Genomic DNA, 13,096 nt, shown 5'->3' on the forward strand with positions numbered 1-13,096 from the left:
GAAGGAAAATCAGGAGACAGTTCATATAGACAAGACGATTTCTCAACTGTCCAACACTGAAAGCACAAGCATAAACACACACAGCAGAAATTGATGTCTCAAACACAAGCGACACACAGAAACTGCAGCTGGTTTTGAAAGCCAAGTACCCCACCAAACCAGCTAACAGTTTGTTTTCATAAAAAATGTAAAAATCACATATGCTATAATTCCTCAATGCCTATAAGTCTTTGACAGATACAAAAGAAGACAAAAACTATCAGCTTTTTCCTCCACACCCATACCGATCGAAGCTCAGCCCTTCGTAAATCTCACAGAACAAAAATGATTCATATTCCTTGGAAAACAACATGATTAAGAATATAAGTGACATTATTTTCCCTAGTGTGAAACTAGTTAAAGGAATGTTCCAATGAAGCTTAATCGACTGCATTTGTGGAATAATGTTGACTACAACATAAAATCCCTCAAGGCACTTATAAATGGAAGTGAATGGGGTCAGTACGTAAGCATTAATATACACAATATTTCAAAAATATAGCCACAAGATGTAAACATCTCCCGTTTTAACATAAGTTTAGTGTGGAAAATATTGCTTACAAACCTTATAAGTTTAAAGTTTACAACGCAACTGCGGTAAACTTTGTAAGTGATTTGATCACACTAAGATCATGTTTATGTCTTGAGGCTATACTTTTGAACAGTGTGCATTTTAATGTTTATGTACTGGCCCCAATCACTTGCAATGTGGGTTGAAATTAATGTATGCATTCCATTACGTGCTTGCACACCAAAAACACTAAAAGGTCTGTCTATTATATAATATTTTATTTGTTCAGTGGCGGGCCGTGCATTTAAATTCTAGACTTTGAGTGTGATTCATGCCATTAAGAAAACACAGTTTCACAAGGAATAAGACACCTTACGCCTTTGGGCATCATACATTATGTCGCAGCTTACTAATAATACCAATTGACATTTTAAAAAAACATTCACGCACGAAAGCCAGAACTTGAAACGACACTTAATGCTCAAGCAAGCATAATTTTAACAGCAGCATGACTGCTTAGTGAAATGAACGTCACCCAAACAGACATTAAAAAAATCATAATTTTTCATATTAATCTACCAAGGAGGTCTATAATACATAGAAAAAAATCGATCTAATAATATATGCGATTTAAATGTTGCTTGCGATAAATGTTGTTTTGTCAGGGTACACGGTCATGCTGCGCTCCATTCAAGTTGGATGTGGGATATTCCTACTTGATATCTCCGACCATGAATGCATTCCATTCCCCGATATTCAGAAGATGACGTTTAAGGAAACAAAACTGCAATGCTCCCGTTTGCTTAGCAGGGGTTTGACTCTCATTAGAGATGTCTCCTAGCAACCTACCTGATAAACAACTCTGCAGCGCTAGCATTTGTGCTTCAGGTGTACGATTATCAACAGAGATTTCATTTTTTAAACCTGTTTCTGCAAGCGTTTGTTAAACAAGATTTATTATCATGTAATGTGGAAACAAACACATTTATCGATATTACTTAATAAAGTGAATGTTTATCACTTACTTTGTAAATCTCCCTGAGTGTCGACATGTTTGTGTGACATCATACACCTGCATCTCGGCGAAATCGGAGTTGAGAATTTCTGCACGAGCCTCCAAGTTGTAATTCTAACTTCAAGATGTATTCCATTGCACCTTTCCTAATAGGAAGTTGTAAAATCCGACTTTGCGAGTTTAATGGAATTCAGCAGTAATTTTCAAAACTTGATACGACACGGAATGCTCCAGCAGCCTAATTTACACTTGATGTTGCTATAACAATGCAAAAACCACTTAAGGACAGCTAGAAGCCTTTTACCGGGACATATCCTAAAGATCACACCCACCAAGAACAAATAAATCAATCTAACAATCTGACTTTAGTTGCTCATTCATTTGCACTGTTGAGGGATTCTGTGGAAATTCTGAAGGCCTGATGGGGTGGAGCTCAGACTCACACGCTGCTTCGGGCATGTGATTTTTTCACACACCTCCTGTTATATATGTCCTGGAGGGAGGGAAGCTCACCTCCGATGATGTGTCTGGCAGTTCGCACCACCCTTTGCAGGTCTTTGTGGTTGTGGGCTGTGCTATTGCCGTACCAGGTGGTGATGCAGCCAGTCAGGATGCTCTCTACAGTACTGTTGTAGAACCATGTGAGGATGTGGTGGTTCATTCCAAACTTCCTGCCATCTCAGGAAGAAGAGGTGCTGGTGAGCCTTCTTCACAACGGCCTCAGTGTGGACGGTCCATGTGAGTTCCTCAGTAATGTGGACACAGAGGAACTTGAAACTGCTGACTCTCTCCACCGGTGCTCCATTAATGGTCAATTAAATACATAGGCAAAAAGGTGATTGATATTTATTTATTTGGCATGTTAGGCCAGCAGAGAAGGTTTTGCTGGCCCTGAGAATTCCCCACTGGTGTTGTTATCATTTAAAATTATTTTTAAAGATTATTTGAAAGGAATTTTTTTTTTCAGGTTAATTGAATTAATGCCATTTTTTGGTCTCGTGGGCCTTATACAGCCCTGAGGCCTGATGTTCCCCAACCCTGCTTTAAGTCATGTTAAGATTTCTGAATCAATTTTCTCCAAAGTTCCACTAAATTTGGTCTCTTAAGACCTGTTAAAACACACACTGAAAGTAAATGATTTCACACATGCTGCACAAAAAAATCTCCAGCAGAAGAGAAAATGTGTTAATGGCTTGCTGGTTCAGGAGTACCATATTTTACTTTTTAATGGATGGACTGCTGGTTAAGACTAATATCAGATAGACAGCTCTGTCAATTGCAGCACAGGGTTAAGGTTATGTGATCACAGGGGTTTGGTCTCAATGAAAGCAGCAGAGTACTGGAAGTGAACTCGGTGCTCTAAAGGCCAGCTCTACTGGAGTTACAGAGGTTTCATTCTGTTTAAAGGGATATTCTGAGTTCAATACAAGTTAAGATCAATTGACAGCATATGTGGAATAACGTTAATTATAGCAAACATTTTGTGTACATTGAGGCACTTACAATAATATTTTAGGACTCAAAATAACAGAATTCATAAATGAAGTGTGGTTTAATAAATAAATTAAGCCATAAGAAATGAACAGAAAATGGACAGCTCTTTGGTCTGTTTGGTCATGTGATCTGTGTAATGTTATGATCACCTTTGCTCTTCGGTCCATAACTCAATTTTATGTTTGGGTGCCTCGTATATAACACAGTTGCTAATGTGGCCGTGGTAATACCTGGCTTCTGTTATGATATGTGCAGGTTAGCATGGATTTGAGCCTGTGATTGGTCAGCTCTTGCAGATTCTCCACCCTTACACAATAAGATGAGGTGGAGTCAGTGTGCAATTAGACAGTCCACCTGTCTGTCTGCCTTTCTGTGGTCAAATGGAGGGGTTGGAAGTTAGTCAGCATTGTCTAAGTCAGAGTTTATGGAGAGAATAAATACAAGAGAAAAGACAGAAAAGCTTAATATGAAGGCAAAAGTACCTGTTAGTAAGAAAATCACTAGGAATAGAACCAATGGCTAGATGCATGTCCATAGCCGATATCTCCCTCAGAGGCAAAAACAGAGGGATGTGAGGAGAGAGAGATGGAGAAAGAAATCTCACGGTACATTTGCTATCTTTATTTAATGGGGTATTGACCTTTCAGTTTTAAATAAGAGATCTAAATGCAGCCCTGTCAAAGTAGTGCTTTCTGTTAATGTATGAGGCATCGATCAGTTGCTGCTTACATGATCATCAATTAAAATGGTCCATTATAGAAGGCAGAGAATGAATATTGTATAAAAGCCTGATGAAGTATTCTGGTAGGACTCTCACTGTGTGTGTGACAGGCATATGAATAAATGCAGACATAAATCTGCTGAGTAAGTAGAGCAGTACTGAGCCAACTCACTCTTTATATCGAATTATAGAATGAATTTTCACTTACATTCATCTCTGTAAATTCTGTGATCATAAACATACCCAAAGATTTCCCACACTGTGGATTTCAACCAGTTTGGTGGGGGAAATAAAGGTTCAGGCTCTGACATGGAGAAAGTCACAATTTAAGATTTATTTTATGATGTCAAGTTTATATGATGCTGAGTAAATGTAGCTGATTCTGTCTTAATATAACTGACTGGATTTGTAAAAATGTTCTTAAAAAACCTGACTTTCTCAAGCAATAATGTGAATGAAAAGATGTCAACGGAATGAAATTGTGAAACGTTTCATCCCTAATCAGAACTGACCTTGAAACCTTATAATATTTAATAAACTGGATAGAAAAACACACCAAAAATCCCACTCTGTCGTGATTAATCTGATGTTGATGGATGCACTGACCTGTTTTGTGGGGATTTCCCATGAGCATTTGCCAAATGATTCCCTCAGAATTTCACTGGTGAACTGCTCCACAGCCTGTGAACTGCTCCATTCAGCCTGATGATGCATCCACCTTTTATTATCATGCTAACCAGGTGTGATAAGATACATCTCTTCAATGTTAATCTTTCAGTCCTTTAAGAGCTTTTGTCCTGTAAGACCCAACCACGGTGAGAGGCACAAGACATTTTATTGGTTGCTTGTTTTTCTTTGTCTGTCTGTTGTGTAGCCTCAACCAAAACTAAATCTCACTGGTCCAAAATCTTCATAAAAAATCTTCATAAAGCTAGAGTATGCAATTTATACCAGAAGCATGTTTTGTTAAACTGGTGAAAATTCTCTTTGCATCCAGACAGCAATCAATACATCATGAGCTCTGATACTAAATATTTGTGTCAGTCACAGGCCTGTAAAATTCGGCCCGAATGCAATGATTGGATGGCCTACCTCCTGTCTAAATATGTACCTGCCTACCTCCGTGCACTCTGTCCGTGCACTCAATCGTGAGTTGGGTGCGGGACTATCTGACTGTTTGAATAACTGCAGGCAAGGGGCGTATTCAGAAAGCTGTTTTTAAAAACAACGTTAATTTTTGCAATTCCGTTCACTGGCGATTGTGTCGCAGAAATGACAAACTCCAGCTTGTGATGTGTGATTTATTTGTAGTTAAAATACTTACATCCCAAATTAATATGCAGTTTCAATTTAAACAGTTTTTTAAACAGAACTTAAGAATCACGGTTTTCACGACAGGAGCGAAAACATTCTTTCTACACCTCCACTTGCTGCATCGTCATGCCAATCTAACACACCAACACACAATTGCATGTATGACACAACAGTAAGTCTGACGACATGCAGACAGGAAGTTCATTTCTCTCCCTTTCACCTGCTCTGCTGTGTCTCTGATGAACTGGGTTGACGGGCAACACCCTAGAAAGAACTTGGTTTCCTGCTCAATATCATCCTGTTCCAGTTTGATTTTGACCTTGGCAGCGTCGATTTCCTTCACACTAATGATGTCAAGTAGTTCATCTTCCTCCTCAGGCTCCGCCTTCAGAATCCTCTGAAGTTGCTCCAGAAACTGAGACATATGACTGAGACAACACTGAGACAGCCTGTCAGAGTTGAGCTGCACTCTAGCGAACACACACACACACACGCACACACACACGCACGCTCGCACACGCACGCACACACACACACACACACACACACAGTAAAACACTGCAACTTCGCATTGCTTGTCTGCAGAATTACACAAACAATACAAATACAGCACTGCTCTTTTGTCTACTCAAAGCTTCACTTCAAAAACAAGAAAGCTGTCTCACTGCCTACATAGGCAGTTCCCATCTAAGGCAGCATCCTATAACTGAAATATAGGTGATTGATTTGAAACACTCTTCATGGGTAATAACTCCATTAATCCATTTAAATGTAACTCCATAACTCATACACAGTGCGCAAATAACACTTCTCACGTGAAGTGTACTGGACTTGACTACCACTCACATTTGATTCTGAAAAAGTCTGACATAAGCATGTTGCTAAATTCACAACTCAATTTTCTAAATAGTTTAATAGTTTAAAATGTAAATGAAAACTTTCACTAAGTCTATACCAATGCAATCTGGGGTTGGCTTATCCATGAATTACACATGTGGTGTGCCAACTTAGATTCTGGGAAAACTAGGTATCTCAGAAGACAGAACAATTTTAATTAGTTTTTTTTGGGAACTGGCTTTATGTCTGAAGCACGGATAAGATGCTTTAAAATGTTCCCTAGGTTGGTAGCTCACTAGGTTTTGGACTATGTTTTATTTTAGCTGCTCATGGCATACAGGAGGCAATGACGGGCATATAAGCTGAGAGCTGAATTCATGCCCAACTCTGAATACTGATTATCTCATCATTATACAGGCTAATGCACCATCACTGTGAACTAAAGAAGAGAGAGAGGAAGAGAAAACACTGCTGCATTGTCTGTGCCAAGACAAGTGTAAGTCAGAGCTCTTGTCGACACATGGGCAGGCAGAGAGAGACTAATGAACATAATGAATTAACCCTAAGCTAAGGGTACAACACACACACACACACACACAAAATCCAGAAACAACATCAAGCACACAAGCATTCATGCATTGGCAAAACACTTAAACATTCAATCACAGACTCACCCAGTTCTAGGGCTGCGCGTTATAACGAAACGAAAATCTACTACTACTAGTACTAACGAAATATTGCGATACCAAAATTGTTTAAATGGTACGATATCATCTTGTTGTTAATTTCAGTACCATATTAAATGATGCTGCCATTAACAAAATGTAATGTAATATGAGTGTTTTGAGATGAAATCAAAGACTATTTGAAAATAATAATAAAAAACTATGATATGGCCAAGTGCGATCATTAAACAGCAGAAGGATGTCATTCAATTGAATAATATAGTCACATTTGCGACACCCCCACAGAATGAATAAGAGGCTCTGCATCGTCATCTCCTTCACACACACAGGCATGCACATGCACACACATGCAACACACACTACTACTGCTTGATTTTCATGCAGTGTGTCCAATAGTATCCATCTGCAGAGCCGCAGAGCAGTGTGTTTAGTGTGTAAACGGCTGTGAACTCTCAAATTACCTTTTTCACTGGAGATTTCAGCTTGCGAGTCACGGCAAGCTTGATATAACGAACACTTCAGTAAAAACAGTAAGAACAAAGGTCTTTCAAAATAAAAGTCCTGCGGAAATGAGAGCTTAATTTAACTGGATGCGTGAAATTGAAGACATTACGACAGAAAAATATTACTACTGTATTATTCAAAGAAGTAACAATAATACTCATAATAACAATAATATAATGATAAATATTGTTAAAAGCTGAACACCAGTACTGAATATCAGCATGTTGTGATTCAGCCATGACAGCCTCAGGTAATCAGATCATTTTCAATTAATGTTTTCATTAATACTGTAAAGCTCTGCTGAGCATCTTTTTTGTATTACCAAAAATTATTATTTATAAATTATTATATTTTCATTTGATCAAATCTGTACAGTATGTACTTGATTAAACACAATTTGATCATAACATTGATTAAAACATTTAAAATGGAATCCAGAAAAATTCAAACAGAAAAGGCAACATTTATATCTATAAAAATGTAGTATCAATATCAAGGTGCCAGTGCTGGTATCGTTATGAAGCCAGAAGTTTGGCATTAGAGCAACCCTACCCGGCTCGCTGTCTATCTGTGCGAGTATGTCCTCTATGGAGTCCTCTTCTATACGCTGGGGTTCAGGGGGTGTGTAACCATGCACATGGCACCAATGGAGCCCCTCTTTATTTCTGGGAGGGGTGAGAGCCTGCAGGTAAGGCATCCTTTCCAACAGATCTGCACACATTCGACGAACCATTACCACACACTGCAGCTACATAGAGAGAAAAAGCAAATAAACACAATCAAACTTTACAGGTCCACATACAAACACACATTCTAAGCTCTGTTTAGATGGAAAACACACATTCCTCTTGTACCTCTGCATCTCTCCGTTTGCCGATGTTCCAGTAGTAGTACTGATCTACAGAGGTTGCACAGAAAGGATGAGAGTCCTCATCTGTAAACACACACACACCTCAGTTGGTCCGGTTTTGCTTAGTGTAAATTGACATGTACAGAAAAATCTCTTTAAAGCATTCATCAACTGGAGAACTGAATGGCAGAAGGTAAAACTGTGTGCATAAACATTCACAACTCACTTTTCTCAGGGACGATCAGAGGGAATTTCTTCACTATGGCCGTCAGAAGCTGTGCCATGTACTCTATGTGCTCAGTACTGAGAGAGAACAACAACATTTAAAAAATGTGCACAAAAATAATATAAGCTTTCAACACATTGACAATATTTCTAAGTGGGGTGAAAATTGTTCTTGCATCACTGCTGAATCTACATCCTCATAGAAAAATAATTTCATATTTGTATTGAGTTGGGAAATGTCAGAATTTGAGTTGAATTTGATGAGAGAGAGAGAGAGAAAGATAGAGAGAGAGAGAGAGAGAGAGAGAGAGAGACAGACAAGGCGCCACATAATAAATAGGCAAGTTCAGTGCAACTGAGTTCATCTAGTGAATGCATCAATCTTTTAAGCTTTCTTTTTTTAACGAAATGAGAGAAAAATGTGTTATTGTTTACAATTAATTCTAATTATTGACACCTATCCTGAATACCAAATCCTTATGTTATTTTTCAGGACATTTAAGTATTTTTCAAATTCTTCATGACTTTTTCAGGCAATGAAAATTTGCAGGTTTTCCAAGACACATGGGAACCCTGTAATATCTGACTCAAAACAAGCAGAGTACTTTTCTTTTATTAAAATTTGTAAAGGTTGCGTGACACCCTCATGCCATCCCAGATGTGTATGACTTCCTTTCTTCTGCTGATCACAAGCAAAGATTTTTAAAAGAATATTTCAGTTCTATAGGTCCTCACAATATGAGTGAATGGTTACAAAACATTTTAAGCTCTGAAAAGCAAATTAAGGCAGCATAAAAGTAATCCATATGACTCCAGTGTTTAAATCCATATCTTCAGAAGTGATTTAAGTGTTGGTGAGAAACACATCAAAATTGTTAATTTTCAGTAAGTGGCAATATGCACGTTAGCAAAAACAAAAGAAGAATATGAAAGTGAAAGTGGAGATTTATATTTAAAAAAGGACTTAACTAGTGATCTGTTTCTCACCCACATTAATCATTTCACTTTTGAAGACATGGATTTAACAACTGGAAACATATGGATTACTTTTAAGCTGCCTTTAAGTAATTTTGGAGCTTCAACGTTCTGGACACTATTCACTTGAATTGTGAGGACCAACAGAGCTGAGATATTCTTCTAAAAATCTTTGTGTTCAGCAGAAGAAAACATCTTACACCTTTTCATTTTTGGGTGAACTATTCCTTTAAATCAGTCTAATTAGACAGATTGTTGCTATAACAACATATAATTAAATAATTCTTATTAACAAATCTTCTAGGAAACCTGTTATAAAGACAGAATAGGACAGAAAGAAATAGTTATGTGTTGATTGTGTATGTGTGTGTGTGAGGTTCTTACTTTAAGTTCATGTGTTATAGATTCTGAGCCCTGTTCTTCTTTTATATAAGCAGCTGCTTCTGTAGAAATAGGGCTGGTTGCCCGGGTAACAGAGGAGTGTGCTGTAGAGACTGGAGCAGAGGCTGTTTGGGGTAGTGGTGTAGTACAGGTCGAGCCGACCAAACCAGGTTCAATTTTAACAACACAAACACAGAGAAGACAAACCCCCACCCACATGAATACAGTTCGAGAGGAGCTCAGTTTTTATTCAGGATTATTTATCACAAAACAAACATTCTGGAGTGTGCCTCACCTTGAACTACAGGTGTGGATGCTAACGAAGCAGCTCCACTTGAAGTCGTACGGCTTGATGCACCTTATGAATCAGACTGTCCTACTGTAACACACAAACAGACAGGGTTACATAAAGTCTTAAAGCAATGTTAACAAACTGCTATGTTCGATAATGCTTTAGATTTCTTTCAAGGCAGGATATTTACAGATTCTTACAGTATTTACTAGGTACTACAAACCCTAAACCTTAACCCAGCCCTAACCCATATTAAGTACATGTGGTTACCAAAAATGACTCACTACTTTCTTGGGTAAGTACACTCTAAATATACAGAGAGTAAATTTACTGTAAAATAATGTGCAACCAATCTATTTATGAAACCAGTAGTAGCCCTGAGAATGTCACTGACAGAAGATGATGAGAACTGCAGTTTTTCTTCTCAACATTCAGCTGGCTAGCTTTATTGCTATTGTTTATAAAACTAAACTGTACAATCAACATTCACATCTCATGCATTTTGCTATGACTTCTTTAATGTACATGTCTCCAACCATCGTAGCTTGAGACATGTTCGACACTATGGCATTCATATGCGCTCATCTGGTCAACATCATCATTCCAACATGATTTCAAGGCTTTTTATGTTCTGATTCATAAACTTGAAATTTCCTGTTGCATCTCTCTCTTATACAGTAAATGTTAAGAGCACTCAATCCTGCCATTTCTCAATTAATCAATACTTTAATCTCTCAAAGAATTCTTCCAATATCCCATCCAACTCTATCACTATGACAACAGATTGTGTACTGTGACAGGACATTTCCTGTCTTTTATTGCACTGATTAAAAAAATAAAATAAATAATAATTATAGAATAAAATAAGGCAACTTTGGCTGAAACAATGCCTGCGAAGATCAATCTAACACAACACTAGAGCCAGGGAAAGAAAGACTGAGAGAAAGACCGAAAACCATATCTGACAGAAGGATGTCTCCAGAGCTCTGTTCACCTATTACTGTCATCACCGATGAAGGCTGGAAAAAGCCAACATCTCTGATAAATGCAATCTGGCAGCTTCAATTCAATTGATGCACACTTTCACTCCATTTAATGTCAGAATACAAAGTCAACCCCAACTCGAACACCCTCAGACCTAATCACCCTCCTTGTATCATTTACATTCACACATTTGGCAGACACTTTAAGTTAAAGCAACTGACAGTCCATCCAAGATATACACTATATCAGTATGTGTGTTTCCTGGGAATAGATGCCATGACAAAAATGATGCTGCCTTATAAGATACCAAGTAATATGCACTGCAATGAGCTTAGTAAAAACATTTTTGGAACAGAGCTTACATGCCAAAGTAGTTACTGAGAGAATAAAGTCTAAAATAATAACCCTAACTTCACTTTAGACAGACTCAAAAACTCTGAGTGAGTCAGGCTGTGTGGGTTTCAGAGGATCAGAGTGTTGTTACCTTTATTGACAGGCATCAAGATGGTTTGCAGCCATGAGGAGCTGCTGCCCACACTGAGCTGCTTCAGCTGATTGGCTGGAATGGTGAGAACTGTTTGCTGGGAGCTGGACTGAGCAGAGTGCAACTTCAGCATACCTGTGAGTAACAAGGAGAATACATAAACATTGTTTATTAAGCCAATAACATAGATCTCTCTCTTGCACACCAAATGGTGACACCTAATTATCTTCAGTCAGATGCATTTAACACTGTGACTGTGACTCAAATCCATTGCATCTAAGTTTGTAAAGATTGGACAGATTCATCAATCCCATTCATTTGTTGGGTTCTACACAGGAGGTTCCTATAAAGCTAGCACAGCTATCATAAAGTATACTGGTCTGTTATAGGCTTAAACAAGTGAAATAAATCTGCCTGTTATACACTATTACACAGAGCGCAGGTCAACAAGCTTAACAGCAATACCCATACACAGCTGAGTGTATGCAATATATACACAACATCTTGTATGGTCAGTAATTTAAAAACATAGCTCATTTTTGTATTAACACTAGATGACACAAGACTGGTTGCGAAGAAAAAAACCAAAGTGCTCTATGACCCTTAACTTACTTTTTAAAAGGATTAATTAACAATTGGAAAAAGTGTGCAATGCTGTTACCTCAAAAGTAGGTGAAGATGGTAAGAACACATTTTTTGGAAGGGCTTACTTTTTGTGAGGAAAATACTCAATGCTTCAAAGCTTTGGCTCATCAAATTCATTCATTGTACACAATTACTTATTTTTGATTATGCTATAAAACTGAGTGATTGTGCTAAACCGAGTGTACAAAACAACATTCAAAGGCTCATTGTCCTCCCTCTCCATAATGCACAAAATTATGATGTTTGAAAGGAGCAGAGCTTTTTGTGTTGGCTGTCACTACATGAAAGAATTCTACAAAACTACACAAGATTACACCAGCATCATGTACATAAGATTTCATGATCACTGCTCATGCTCTGCTTCTGCATATGGAGTACAACAGCCATTAGAAGAAATGTAATACATTAGCAAGTCACCAAACAAATACTGAAGAAGATCAGAAATTCAAACTGGGCCACAAATATCATTTGCTGTAAAGGATGTTTTAACTATATTGCTCTGAACAGGTCCTGGTCCTTTAAAAATCACTGTAATGCTTTGGACATTCCTTTAGGTTTGTGCTGTGTAGAATGCATGGATTCAGAATGCTGAGAAAGATTGGTTTATCACAAACTCTTTAAGGCTAGTGGACCAACTTCCCTCAGAAAGAGTCACTGAGTGAAGAATAAATAAATAAACAAAAGAAAATCACATTTGTCAGTAAGAGCTTTAGTGCTTTGCCATTCAAAAGGAATTTTAATTTTCCCCTCCTTAACTCACATCTTTAAAAATAGCAGGAAACAAGGGGAACGGGTCTCCATGGCAACTCTGGACAGCAGATGACTGGTTATCAAGATGGTAGCAGCAGTCTTCCCACTGAATGTGCCTCCTCCAACCAGTGGTGCTGCAGTGACCAGCGAGGGGCTGGCACTTTTCGACCCACCCACTACAACTGACCCCACCCCCTTCGACAGGCTGATGAGAGGCATGTTGACACTCTTGGTAACTGTGACTCCTGCACCATTGCCAGTTGCAAAACTCTACGCTGTGTTGGCAGCAGTGCTGGTGTTCTTTCCAGCACAGATCACCGCAGCCTGACTGGTGACTACAAGCACAGGGTGCTCTAGCTTTTAGGCAATGGCTGAGTGGAAGACCCTGC

The sequence above is a fragment of the Xyrauchen texanus genome, chromosome 6 (genome assembly GCF_025860055.1).
Source record: "Xyrauchen texanus isolate HMW12.3.18 chromosome 6, RBS_HiC_50CHRs, whole genome shotgun sequence".
Taxonomy (NCBI): domain Eukaryota; kingdom Metazoa; phylum Chordata; class Actinopteri; order Cypriniformes; family Catostomidae; genus Xyrauchen; species Xyrauchen texanus.